A 15,083-nucleotide genomic window follows, 5' to 3' on the forward strand; every position below is an offset into this window, starting at 1 on the left:
TCTTAATGCTGTTATTAATATACTTTTTCCATCACTACATTTTAAACTTCATTTCTAATACTTTCATTGATTTTATATATATAACAATATAAGAAAAGATTTAATATATAAATCACATTTTATATGTATAGTATATGTTAAGTGATTTTTAGTTTTTAATATTTGACTTGATAATGTACCTCTTTCCCAGTTTAGCTTCTTGTAACTGCTGTATAAAATCAAAATATCTTAAAAGGAAACAATTTTGTAGAGCAGAGAAAATTAGAATCAGCCTGTTGTGTATTTTAGTGCTGGGTTGCTGTTTAGTCAGATTACTTAGCCTCCTTAGTTTCTTAGTTTATCTGTAGAACCTGTTCGTAAAATGGGAATAAAAAATACTTTTTTCTTCAATTGTTTGTAGGATTGTAGGAGTTTATGTTTTTACAATTGGGAAAGTGGGTCATACACAGGTTCGAGGAGAGTAAAAAAATGTTTGTTTTGGCATTGTATCATCATTGTCATCTGTGCCGTTGTAAGCATTTAGGCAGTTGAAGACACTGTTCTAAGCACTTTTTCAAACTCATTTGATCCATCCTGGTAATAACCTTGTGAGGTAGTTAGGTGCAATTACTAGAGCAGAGAGAGGCCAAGTAACTTAGCAGCTGTCACACACTTTAATAAGTGGCATGGCCATGGTTCAGACCTAAGTGCTGTAGCTTCCAAATATATACTCTTTATCATCAGTACGTTATTGCGTCAGCCTTGTTTATTCTCATCTAGTAATCTGCTACTTTGGAGTTTTTTTGGGAGTAGTGAATCAAAAACAGGAGAAATGGTCTGGAGTGGTTTGGACAAAATAGTTGTGAAGAATGGAGGCCATGTAATTGAGGCCAGTGGTTAGTTGTACTCTTCTCAGTTATAGAAACACTATTGTCTTTTGTTACTCTTCTCTAAATTTTATGAGTTCATCACATGGGTGTTTCTGGAGTATCTCAACTTCCATGTATTATGTGACAGCATCTTAACCTTAGACTGCATATCATTTTCCATTATGCTCTACCTGAGAAAGGTCGGTTGTCCCTGTGATCTATCATAGTTTCCACATAGTGATGTTTCCAGCATCCTTCTTCTTCATGTTGGGAGCCAGCCTTCAACAATGGTGACAGTCTTATTAGATGACTTTTTATGCCTCAAAGGTCATTTACTCTTTGATTAATGTTTTCTTTGATCTTTTTATACATTTCATTCTATATTAAAATGTATTAGCTATACAGACCAGTGGACAGAGTTGTCTCAAGTCTGTCTTGGCTTTTTCTTTCATGTCTTAGAACTTGCATTGAACTTACTGGAGGAAACTTTGCCAAGGATAAATTGGAAATAACTTATGAATAGCTTTAGAATGTATTCCCTTGTTTATTTTTAAATATGAGTTTAGTAGATCTTGAAACTGCAAATCATATTTAATTTTATCATAATGAAAATAATTTCAACAAATAGGTCATTCTAATGTATACTTTGTTGAGAATAGAGACTTTTTAATTCTGTTTTCTCAGTCTTGCTGTCAACCTTTTGTCAGACACTAGCCTAAGAGGACAGAATTCTAAAACAAAACAAAACAAAAACCTTAATTCAGTACACATGGGATGTCTGGGTGGCTCAGTAGTTGAGTATCTGCATTCATCTTATGTCGTGATCCTGGGGTCCCGGAATTGAGCTCCTCACAGGGAGCCTGCTTTTCTCCCTTGGCCTGTGTCTCTGCCTCTCTCTCTCTCTGTGTCTCTCATGAATAAATAAATAAAATGTAAAATGTTAAAATTATAGGGATTATCTTCACTGGGGGAAAAATAAAAAGACTCCAAAACAACAATCAAAACTCAAACCTCTTGGAGACCTGGGTGGTTCAGTTGGTTAAGCATCTGCCTTCGGCTCAGGTCATGATCTCAGGGTCCTGGGATCGAGCCCTGCATCAGACTTCGCTCAGTGAGGAGAGCCTGCTTCTTTCTCCATCTCCCTCTGCTTGCCATTCCCCCTGCTTGTGTGCATTCTCTCTCTCTCTCTCTCTCTCTCTCTCTCTCTGTCTGTCAAATAAATTAATAAAATCTTAGCAGCAACAACTCAAATGTCTTGTTTCCTTTTCCTTACCCCCAACACAGGTTATTAGATTTTGAGACTTCTTAGAAGCTGTTAATGAAATAGTGTCAGGTGGGAAGCAGGTAGAGAACAGCTCACTGAGGTTAGCAGTTTCTGATCTCAACACAGTTTACCCTTTGAAAAATCCCAAAACGTTTAAGGGACAGAAACATTTACTGAAATTACATCACATTCAGAGGAGAAAAGGTCTGAAATAGAGATGTGAAAAGTTTTCCACAACATTTGTTACTTCCTTTTTGCCAATAAATTTTTAGTATTTTCTGGAAAATAAACTTTAACTGTTTTTTTCCCTCTTAAGGCTCTATAGATTTAGAGTGTTATTTCTAACAATGTACCTTGTTATAAATTCAGTTTATAAACTTGACAAGTGTGTTAGTTATCCTGACATTTTTTATTCCCTTTGATCTTCAGAGTATTACATTGTGTCGTTTGATTTCAGTATGTATACATTCTGTAAATGTGCTTATGTATTGAACTTTACACATTGAATGTATCCATCGGTTTACATCATAATTATATGAGGACTTAAAAATAATGAGATTGAGAGTGATGTTTTTGTATAAATTCTGGGCACTGAAAACTACTCCCCTGTTGGCCATACTTCTAACACTATCACTTGAATGCAGAAAATTATAGAAGTGTTAAAATACCTGCTTAAATCAGAAAGTCCCATTGTTCATATCAGACTGAAGGCTTTCTGAATGTGTGATAATGTAACAATTTTTTTTTTAAATATAAAAGGTCTGGTGATAAGGATACTGCATCTTTCAAGAAAACTCTTCTGAAAGAGAGTTTTCATCCATACATCTGTTCATTTAAATTTTGAATTTTTTGATGGTCTAGAACTGTTGTAGGTACTAGGAATAGTAGTGGGTAAAGGAAGAAAAACCAGATGAAAAATCTTAGAGAGCTTGTGCTCTTGTAGTAGACGGTAATAAATAAAGAAAATACATTACAAATCAGATGATAATGTTTCTATGAAGAAAAAGTAGGGAAAGGGATTAGGGAGTTGGTGACACAGCTTGAAATAGTGTGGTCAGAGTCTTCACTGAAAAGATGACATTTGAAAAGATCTCAGGCTAGGAAACAAAACATACCAGGGGAAGAGCTTTATGGATTGATGGGGTTTACCAGGTAAGAAAGTTAGATTATTGTGAATACATTTTAGGTTCTACCAAATAACTTCCAGTTTAAATGTTAAAAGTTGGGGGGCATCTGGGTGGCTCAATTGGTTAAGTGTCCAACTCTTTTTTTTTTCTTTTTTAAGATTTTATTTATTCATGAGAGACACAGAGGCATAGGCAAAGGGAAAAGCAGGCTCCCTATGGCGAGCCTGATGTGGGACTCAGTCCCAGGACCCCAGGATCATGGCCTGAGCCGAAGGCAGATGCTCAACCACTGAGCCACCAAGGTGCCCCAAGTGTCCAACTCTTGATTTTGGCTCAAGGTCATGATCTCAAGGTTGTGATATTGAGCCTCATGTCAGGCTCTTGCTGGGTGCGAAACTTAAGATTGATTCTCTCTCCCTGCCCCTCCTCTATGCCCCTCCTCACACCCCTCCCAAAATAAAATAAATAAAAATAAAAGAAGTGAGAAATTTTTAAATTAAATTTAAAGCATGAAAAACTATGATCTGATTTTTAAGTAACAATCCTGGGAAAGCCTATGGCCAATTCCCTTTTTTGGTAAATGGACCACCATTTACTTGAGTTTATTCACTCTTCCTGCTCAATAACTTCAGTAGCCAGTCTGTATCATGTCCAGTGTATTCTACCGTCTATATGTTCTACTTATTTAACCTTGTGTGGATCGCTCATGTCTTCTTCCCAACAACACTTCCCAGCAACACTACTTTACTTTAGGTTTTGTCTTTTTTTCCTGGATTGTTACAATATTGTCCTAAAACATAGTTTACCGTTTCCCCTAAATGAATTTTTTAATATAAAATTTAATTGCCACTTCCCTCCATAAAAATTTTTTGTGGCCTGCCTTAGCTTTCAGGATTAATTATGTTGCTTTCTTGAGTTTTATTTTAGTCATCTGAAAAACAGAGTTAATGCTCTCTACTTCATAAAGATATCATTAGGATTAAATCAGCACCTTAAATTACTGTGCATTACCTACAGTAATACTTTAGTATTCCCCAGGGCTTTGTTCTGACCTCCTTGCTACATATTCTACCTGGTTTTAATTATTCAGTATGTATGGATGAGACCCAGATCTGTCTCTTTAATTTAGTAGTAATTCCTTGAGCTTCAAGCTCACCTTTTCAGGACAGATCCATTTAGATGGCCCTGCGGGCAGCCTCAGATTCTTCCTGTCTCAGCCTCACTCATCGTCTCCCTTCCAGGGAAGCCAAACATGCTGTTGCTTTTCTAACATTTCTTGCAGTTACCGTGATCTTTTGTACAGTTGTAAGAGGTTGAAACCTTGGAATCTTTATTTCCTTACTTCTCATATTTGGTAATCAGTTGTATTGACTGATGACAGCTCTTGAGTGTCCCTAGAATTTGCCTCTCCCTGTTTCACTCTCCTTGTCTTTGTAAGGGGCCATTATGGCCTTTCTTTAAGGGCCTGTTGGAAAAGCTTATTTACTAACTCATTCTCTTCCTCTAGTCTCTTTCTCCTTCCTACAGAAATCCATCCTTTGATTGATAGCAGATTTATTTTTCAAAACAGATTTGATAATGTGGAAACTCTTTTTAAAGGTCTGTATTAACTTTATTCTACATCAATTTAACACCTGACTCTAAAGAAAGATACAAAAACACTAACAATGTACGTCATTACTTTCTGGAATGTATGTCATACACATACACACATATGTATATATGTATACCTTTTAAAGATTTTCTTTATTCATGAGAGACACAGAAACAGAGACACAGCAGAGAGAAGGCTCCTTATGGGGAGCCAGATGTAGGACTTGATCCCAGGACCCGAGGATCACAACCTGAGCCGAAGGCAGACGCTCAACCACTGAGCTACCCAGGTGCCCCTGGAATGATACTTTAGAAAGATCCCATCAGTAAACTTTTTTATTTCCCTTTTTAATATTATGGTAAGATGCAGCATTTATCCTAACCATTTTCCAAGTACACTGTCACACTTCATATAAGGGGAATCATACAGTGTTTATCTTGTGACTGGCTTATATCAGCATAATGTCCTTAAGGTTCATCCACGTTGTAGCATATTTCAGAATGTCCTCCTTTGGCAAACCTTGTTGCACTTCACAGAAAATGTGTTTTTACAGATTCATGGTTCGTGCAATCTTATGTTAACACATCTGTTGGTGTCCTTTTTTCAGTAGCATTTGTTCATTTCATGTCTTGGTATGACATTTTGGTAATTCTTAGCAACATTTCAAGCTTCTTCATCTTTATTTGTTCCGGTGGTCTGTGACAGTGATCTCTGATGTTACTAATGTAATTCTGCCGGGGCTGCACTCGCAGAAGGTGGTGAGCTCAGGTGACGTGCGCCGTGTGTTCTGTCTGCTCAACTCCGCAGCCCTTTCCCTGTCTTTCTCCCTGACCTCTTTATGCCCTAGGGCAACAGTATTGAAATCAGGGCAGTAACCCTACCATGGCCATTAAGTGCTCGACCCAAAATAACACTTGCATGTCTCTTTCTTACAACCAGAAGCTTAGTGAGGAAGGCATGTCTAAAGCCGAGATAGGCCAACAGGTGGACAGCTTGTGTCAGACAGCCAAGCTATGAATGTGAAGGAAAAGCTCCTGAAGGAGATTAACAGTGCTACTGCAGTGAACAACGAATGATAGGGAAGTGAATTAGCTTTATTGCTGTTAATGGGGAACGTTCGGTGGATAAAAGGTCAAACCAACCACAACATTCCCTTCAGCCAAAGCCTCACCCAGAGCAAGGCCCTGACTCACTCTCTTCAGTCCCGTGAAGGCTGAGAGAGGAGAGGAAGCTGCAGGAGAAAGGTCTGAAGCCAGTAGAGACTGGTTCATGAGGTCTAAGGAAGGAAACTGTGTCCATGGCATGAAGGTGCCAGGCGATGCAGCAGGTGATCCAGAAGATCTAGCTGAGATCATTAACGAAGGTGGCTACACTGACCAACCGATTGTCAGTGTGGGTGAAAGAGCCTGCCATGGGAAGCAGATATCATCTAGGACTTGTGTGGTTAGAGAGGAGTAGTCAGTGCCTGGCTTCGGAGCTTCCAAGGACTGGCTGATTGTGTTGTGGGGGCTAATGCAGTTGGGCACTTTTAAGTTGTAGCAGGTGCTTATTGATCATTTCTCAAATCCTAGGGCCCTTAGGAATTCTGGTAAATCTACTCTGCGTGTGCTCTATAAATGGAACAGCAGAGCCCAGAGGATAGCACATCTGTTTACACCATGATTTACTGAAAAACTTTTTTAAGATTGTATTTAGTTTAGACAGACTGTGAATAGGCGAGGGGCAGAGGGAGAGGCAAGAGAGGATCTCAGGCAGGCTCCACGCTGAGCATGGAGCCCAGTGTGGAGCTCAGTCAGTCTCACCACCCTGAGATCATAACCTGAGCCAAAATCAAGAGTCGGCCACTTTACTGACTAAATCACCCAGACGTCCCAGTTTACTAAATGTTTTAAGCCCACTTTAGAGACCTGCTTAGGAAAAAAAAATCCCTTTCACATCATCCATCACTTATTGAATATGTACCCGATTTTACAACAGTTCTGATGGAGTTGGACAACGAGATTTATGTTGTTTTCATGCCTGCTAACACATCCATTCTGCAGCCCATGGATCAAGGAATCCTTTCAACTTTCAAGTATTTTTTTATTTTAAAAATTAATTATATTTATTTTTTGTTGGAGTATAACATACAGCGTTATATTTGTTTCATGTATACAGGTGTACAGTGTAATGATTCAGCAATTCTGTACATTACTCAGTGCTCATTATGATAAGTATGCTCTTCATCTCCTTTATCTGTTTCACCCATTGTTCCCACTCACCTCCCCTTTGGCAACCACCAATTGGTTCTCTATATTTAAGAGTCTTTGTCTCTTTTAAAAAATTTCTTATTCAAGTCTTCTTATTTAAGAAGTACATTTCATAGGACTGTACCTGCCATACATAGTGATGCCTCTAATAGATCTGGGAAAAGTTAGTTGAAAACCTTCTGGGAAGGATTCACCATCTTTGATGCCATGAAGAACATTCATGATTCATGGGGAGAGATCAGAATATCAGCATTATTAGGAGTTTGGAAGAAGTTGATTCCAGTCTCCCTAGATGACTTAGAGGGATGCAAGATTGCAGGAGTGGTGGAAACAGCAAGAGAACCAGAATTAGAAATAGAGCCTGAAGATGGGACAGAACACCTGTGATCTCAGGATACAACTTGAACAGAAGAAGAGTTGCTGCTGCTGAATGAGCAAAGATAGTGGTTTCTTTTTTTTTTTTTTTAATTTTTATTTATTTATGATAGGCACGCAGTGAGAGAGAGAGAGGCAGACATAGGCAGAGGGAGAAGCAGGCTCCATGCAGGGAGCCCGACGTGGGATTCGATCCCGGATCTCCAGGATCGCGCCCTGGGCCAAAGGCAGGCGCCAAACCGCTGCGCCACCCAGGGATCCCTTTTTTTTTTTTTAAATTTTTATTTATTTATGATAGGCACGCAGTGAGAGAGAGAGAGGCAGACATAGGCAGAGGGAGAAGCAAGGATAGTGGTTTCTTGAGGTGGGATCTACTCGTGGTGAAGCTGCTGTGAAGACTGTTGAAATAACAACAGAGGATTTAGAATAGTGCATCAGTTCGGTTGATAGAGCAGTGACTGGCTTTGAGAGGATTGACTCCCAATTTTTTTTTTTTTTAAGATTTTATTTTTTCATTCATGAGAGACACAGAGAGAGAGAGAGAGAGAGAGAGTGAGTGAGAGAGGGAGAGAGAGGCAGAGACACAGGCAGAGGGAGAAGCAGGCTCCATACAGGGAGCCCGATGTGGGACTCGATCCCAGGTCTCCAGGATCATGACCTGGGCCGAAGGTGGCCAAACCGCTGAGCCATCCGGGCTGCCCTGACTCCCAATTTTGAAAGAAGTTTTGTGGATGAAAGCTATCAAACGGCATTGCTGCAGAGAAAATTTCATGAAAGGAAGAGTCATTTGATGCAACGAACTTCATTGTTGTTTTAAGAAGTGGCCACAGCCACTGAAACCTTCAGTAACCCTCACCTGCAAAAACATTTTGAGTTGCAGAAAGCTCAGATGATAGCATTGGTTAGGAATCAAGTATTTTTTTAACTAAGGTGTGCACATTGTATTTAAAAATATAATGCTCTCACACACCTGAAAAACTACAGTATAGTGTAAAAATAACTTTTATATGTGCTGGAAGACCAAAAAATTCATCTGGCTTGCTTTTTAAAATTTGGTTATTGTGGTGGTCTGGAACTGAAGCTGCACTATATCTGAAGTATGTCTGTACCACATTTTGCTTATTATTCCTCTGTTGATGGACATTTGGGTTGCTTCCATATTTTATCTATTGTGAGTGATGCTGCTATGTGTGTGTTCATACATCTCTTTGAGACCCAGATTTCAGTTCATTTGGGTTTATACACCAGAATAGAATTTTTATATCCTATGGTAATTCTCTTTTTAATTATTTGAGGGACTGTATAACATTTTTCTCAGCGTTTGTGTCTTTTCACATTCTCTACAGAGGACTAGAATTCTAATTCCTACACATCTTTGCCAACGCTTATTTTCTGTTTTTGTCAGGTTTTAGTTTTGATTTGTGTTTCACTAATGATTACTGATGTTGAGTATGTTCTCTCTATTGGAGTCCTTTATTGAATCATATTGTTTGGTTTTTTGTTGTTGAGTTTTAGGAATACTCTACGTATTTGGGATATTTTTTTTTTTTAATTTTTTTTTTAATTTTTATTTATTTATGATAGTCACAGAGAGAGAGAGAGGCAGAGACACAGGCAGAGGGAGAAGCAGGCTCCATGCACCGGGAGCCCGATGTGGGAATCGATCCAGGGTCTCCCGGATCGGGCCCTGGGCCAAAGGCAGGCGCCAAACCGCTGCGCCACCCAGGGATCCCATGGGATATTAATCCCTTATAAACTTTTGTTGCTCTCCAGTCACCAGATAATGAAGGCCAAGTTCTGTCCTGGCATTTAAAACCTACTTTTCCCTTACCATTTAGCACATTGAAACCACAATTCCTGGGTAATGTCTCTGTTCATTTGCTATTTGCTTGTGCACCTCCCCAACTGTGTTTTACATAACAGAGCTGTATGAGGTAATTGAGAAGCTGAAGTCCAAATATCTCATCATATAAAGCTTTTCTCTCAACTTTCTTACCCCCTTTGTACCCAAGAAATAACTGATCCCTCATGTGCAATCCCTTAACACTTAAAAAAAAATTTACACTAGTAATCTATGACTATGTTCTTTAAAAAAACAAAAGTGAAATTGTGAACCCTGTCTGCTTTTTAAATTTTAAATTTTTTTTTTATTTTTTAAAGATTTTATTGATTCATGAGAGAGACAGAGAGGCAGAGACATAAGCAGAGGGAGAAGCAGGCTCTCTGCAGGGAGCCTGATCTGGGACTCAGTGCCAGGACACCGGATCACAACCTGAGCTGAAGGCAGACGCTCAACCACAGAGCCACTCAGGTGCCCCTTGTCTGCTTTTTTTTTTTAGATTCCAATCCCAGTTTGCTCTGCAGTTAGCTTTATATCTCTTGGGTAAATAAATACCTTGGAGTAGCATTACTAGGTCATGTCACATGTCTGGTGATTTTAGATAGGATGATGGAAATTGTGTGACATTATCAAGTGTCTTTTTCTTCTTTTCCTTTAGGGAATGTCTATATTATTTTGAGTGGCAATTAAGTTGTAGATCTCCTTGATCCTTTTGAAGCTTGTTTGTATGTTTTAAAGGTGGATTAAGCCTTTACCGTAGGTGAGCTGAGCCCTCCTGAGCTGTCCACAGAATTCCCTAGTCCTTAGCAAGGTCTCTCGTCTCTGGCTAGTCAGAGCTAGAATGTCTCCCAGCCTTGTATGAGTTTTGCAGCCCTAAACCCTGGCAGTTATTCTTTGGCAGGCATTGTGAGGTCTCACCAGATATTTACACAGGTTAGTATTCACAAAGACTCAAGGGGAGCCCTTGGGGTTTCTAGAGCTCTGTCTCTGATTTTCTGTCTCTGGTGCTCTTTTCCACAGATAGCTGCTTCTATTTCCTTGAATGTAACAAGACTGTCATACTATATTGGCCTACATAGTAGTCTGAAAAATGACTTTTATCAGAGAACTTTGTTTTTCCTCACAGTCTTGTGCTTCCTGTTATCCAGTATCTATAGTTGTTGCCTCTATTTTATCCAGTTTTTATGTTGTTTCTAGATGGCTACTTTGATACTAGTTCCCCTGTTAGTATAATAATAAAGTGGCCACCTGCCCATCAGTCAACTTGCACAGTTTTGCATCTTTTTCATTGGAATGTGTTTTACCACATCCAGATACCATTATTTTATTTCGGCCAGAAATAGTGGATACTTTCATTATTGATATTCTAGTAAACAATTGTGTTGACTACAAATGATGGCATATGAGGTATGGAGTGTGAGGAAAGAAACTTTTCTGAGACTTTCTAGGACTCTGATTGGACAACCAAAGTCCCAGAATTCATCTAGGATTGCCAGAACTTCCTAGATTAAGTGTAGCACATTCTAAAATCCTTTTAAGATTCAAAAAGCTGAGTTGCTAAGGGAGGAGATCTTACAAGTTTTCATCACAAAGTGATGGATGTTATTAGTGTTGTTATTTAATTTATTTAATTTAATATATTTATTTAATATACACATTATATCAAATTAGTATGTTTTATATTAACTTTCACACTGGTTCTATGTCAATTATACCTCAGTAAAATGAGGGAAAAAAAGACTTGAAAATCAGATACTACACTTGATCTTAGCCAAAAGGCCGAGAAGCGATAAAACTTGAAAATCAGAAAGGAGAGTACTTTTCATTGCCATAACTAACAAGAGGCATACAACAAGTGTTGTATTTATACAATGTGCTAAAGAGGTATAAGATGCAAATGAAGAGAGAACTATTTAGAGATCATGGTGATATAAAGCAACAAACGCCAAGTGAATGAATGTCCCCAAAAGTGGTAATAGTATTAGGGGAAAATGCTAGAGTAGTCAGGGGAAGTTTTGTATTTTAGCTATTCTTGGAAGGAAGGATCAGACATTGATAGGAGAAATAGTGTATAACTAGCTATATTTTTGTAATTCCTGTCTATTCTGTCCATCTCCCAAATCTATCAAGTTGTGTACCACATTGTTATTTTCTTTGGCTGGCACTGAAAGTATTTGAGATCTCCTGCATAATAGAATTTGTTGAAATAAATGCTTTGAATTTGATTGTGTAGTGACTGTTTTCAGTATCACCTTATTCAGCCCTTCAAAGCATACTTGACATAAATTTTAAAGACAATTTTTTTTTCTTTTAAAACTTCTCTGTAATTTTTGTGAGAAATTTCTGAGTTAGTGTAGTTTGGGTTTTTATTTTTGTCATTTTGATGGGTAATTGCTTCCTCCTCGAGGCTGTGGGAAGTTTAATAGTTGACCTACCCAATGGAAGAATTTCATTTTTTATTGCCCTTTGAGGCCACCTGTTGACATGAATGCCTTGCATTCATTAAAGTGAAAGCTGGGAAACTCTTAATTCATGAAAAATTCATTAGTAAAACAAAACTCTAGAATTGGCTTGATTTCATTTTTCCTACTTTTTAAAATGATGTTGGACTGGATGTTAACCACCTCAGATAAACATATAGCAGGTTAGAGATGTGGAGAAGAAATTTCATTTGAAATTAGAGATACTTAGGTTCTTTTTTTTTTTTTAAGATTTTATTTATTTATTCATGAGAGAGAGAGAGAGAGGCAGAGACACAGGCAGAGAGAGAAGCAGGCTCCATGCAGGGAGCCCGATGTGGGACTCGATCCTGGGTCTCCAGGATCACACCCTGGGCTGAAGGCGGCGCTAAACCACTGAGCTACCCGGGCTGCCCGAGATACTTAGGTTCTGATCCAATTCTACTTTTCACTGATAGTAACTTTGTAAAAGCTGTTTTTTGAGTCACTTTTTATCTTTTGTATATTTATAGAGTAAGAAAAAGGAGTTCTCATGTTCTTAATAAGTTGTGATTCTGGGATCCCTGGGTGGCGCAGCGGTTTGGCGCCTGCCTTTGGCCCAGGGCGCGATCCTGGAGACCCGGGATCGAATCCCACATCAGGCTCCTGGTGCATGGAGCTTGCTTCTCCCTCTGCCTATGTCTCTGCCTCTCTCTCTCTCTATCTCTGTGACTATCATAAATAAATAAAAATTAAAAAAAAATAAGTTGTGATTCTTATTATTGTCTAGGCTGCCTTCTGAATTATTAAACATAATTTGCCTTTGCTAAGTATTTAGGACAGTTTATGTCCAGACAAGTTGGGGATTTAAGTTCACTAATTATGTGGATCTCTCTTTTTTTTTTTTTTTTTTTTTTTAAGATTTTATTTATTCATAGAGACAGAGAGAGAGAATGAGAGGCAGAGACACAGGCAGAGGGAGAAGCAGGCTCCATTCAAGGAGCCTGATGCGGGACTCGATCTAGGGTCTCCAGGATCATGCCCTGGGCTGCAGGCGGCACTAAACCGCTGCGCCACCAGGGCTGTCCTATGTGGATCTCTTATAACCTGTTTCATTTCTCCAAATTCACTAGTAATGTCCCGACTTTAATTTCTGATTTTAGTGGGTTGAACTTTCTTTTTTCCTTAGTTTTTTCAACTTTATTAATATTTTCAGAAAAACTAATTTGCTTTCATTGATTTTTTTTCTTTTGTTTTTCTATTCTCTGTTATGTTTATATCCACTCCAGTCTTTTTTTTTTTTTTTTTCCCTAGTCTTTATTATACTCTTTCTTCTGCTGGTTTTGAGTGTAGTTTGCTCTTTTTTTTCTAGTTCCTTAAGTTGTAAAATTAGGTTATAGATTTGAGATCTTCTTTAAGCATTTAAGCCATAAATATTTCTCTAAGCACTGCATTTACTGCATCCCATAGTGTTGTGTTTTCATTTTTCATTAGGCTCAGAGTATTTTCTAATCTCCTTTTTGTTTTTTTTTTCTTTGACTTATTGCTTATTTAAGAATTGTTTAATTTCCAAGTTTGTGAATTTTTTAGTTTGCCTTTTGTGACTGAAATCTACTTTCACTAAGTTGTGGTCAAAGAAGATCTATGTATGGTTTCAGGCCTTTTAAACTTATTGAGACATTTTTGTGGCTGAATATATGTTCTGTCTTGGAAAGTGTTCATGTGGATTTGAGAACATGTATTGTGCTGCTGCTGGGTGGAGTATTCATATGAGTCTGAGGTCTAAGTGATTTATAGTGTTTAGATTCTGTTTCTCTTCTGATCTTCTGTCAGGTTCTATCCATTATTGAAAGTGGGATATTGAAATTCCCAGCTGCTGTTGTAGAACTGTTCTTTGGTTCAGTCGGTATTTGCTTTATATGTTTTGGGCTGTGTTACTATATATGTAGCTGTTTGTAATTGTGGTATCTTCCTGCTGGATTGACCCTTTTATTAACATACATCATAGTTGATTTACAATGGGATTTTATCTCAGTAAATCCACTACAAATTGAAAATATTATAAGTTGAAAATGCATTAGTATACTTAATTTTACAAACATAGCCTATCCTATCCTACCCTAATGTGCTCAGAACACTTCTATTAGCCTTACATTAGTTGGGCAAAATCATCTAACACAGCTTATTTTATAATAAAATATTTTATAAAAAAATTGAGTAACTCATGTAATTTATTGAAAAACAATGATTACAGGAGTGTAAAATTTTTGTGTGTCAGTTGTTTAACCTTGTGATGGCTTGGCTGATTGGGAGCTATGGCTTGCTGTTACTACCCAGCATCACAAGATTATTATCCAATTGCATATCCCTAGCCCAGAAAAGATCAAAATTTGAAATATGGTCTATGAATGTGTATCACTTTCATGTTGCTATAAGGTGGGAAAATGTAAGTCAAGTCGTTTGTTTGTTTGTTTGTTTAAAGATTTTATTTATTTATTCATGAGAGACACAGGCAGAGGGAGAAGCAGGCTCCATGCAGGGAGCCCTGGGCCTAAGGCAGGTGCTAAACTGCTGAGCCACTCAGGGATCCCCAAGTCAAGTAGTTTGAAGTTGAGAATCATCTGTAATGTCCTTCTTTGTTTCTTGTAACAATTTTTGATTGAAAGTATTTTGTCAGGTCTTAACTATAAACATTCTTCTCTGTTTAGTTGCAATTTGTGTGAAACATCTTTTTCTGTCCTTTCACTTTCAAACTATATGTGTCTTTCGATCTAAAGTAAGGTCTCTGAGAGAAAACTTAGAAATGGTGTCATAGGTTTGTTTGTTTTAAACATTCTGACAGTGTTTGCCTTTTAATTGGAGTGTTTAATACAATGATATTTAAAATACTGATAAAGACTTATGCCATTTTGCTGTTTGTTTCCTGTGTATCATATGTTTTTTGTTACTCAGTTTTTTGTTACTCATTAATGCCTTCTTTTTTGTTTGATTTTTTGTGGTGTATCATTTTGGTTCCTTTCTCATTTCATTTTCTGAATGTGTTTTTAGTTATTTTCTTAGTGGATACCTTGGGGGCATACAATTAACATCTTAAACTCACAACAACCTGAATTGCATTAACAATTTAGCTTCAATACTATATAAAAAGTATGCTTCTATACATATCCATCCCTCCCCTTTTATGTTCTTATGGTCACACATTACATCTTCATGCATTGTGTGCCCAATTACATGGATTTATAATTATTATTTTATGCATTAGTCTTTTAAATTATATAGGTAAAAAGATGGGTTTCTTTTTTTTAAATAATAAATTTATTTTTTATTGGTGTTCAATTTGCCAACATA

The 15,083-nt window shown here is 37.7% G+C and overlaps 1 protein-coding gene and 1 pseudogene across 5 annotated transcripts in view; one reads left to right on the plus strand and one right to left on the minus strand.

The window, feature by feature from the left end:
• RIC1 (RIC1 partner of RAB6A GEF complex) overlaps positions 1–15,083 on the plus strand; it is a 144,960-nt gene that overhangs the window by 65,358 nt on the left and 64,519 nt on the right. The window lies entirely within an intron of this gene.
• LOC144289485 (U2 spliceosomal RNA) lies at positions 10,991–11,088 on the minus strand (annotated as a pseudogene).

The sequence above is a fragment of the Canis aureus genome, chromosome 1, assembly GCF_053574225.1.
Source record: "Canis aureus isolate CA01 chromosome 1, VMU_Caureus_v.1.0, whole genome shotgun sequence".
NCBI lineage: Eukaryota > Metazoa > Chordata > Mammalia > Carnivora > Canidae > Canis > Canis aureus.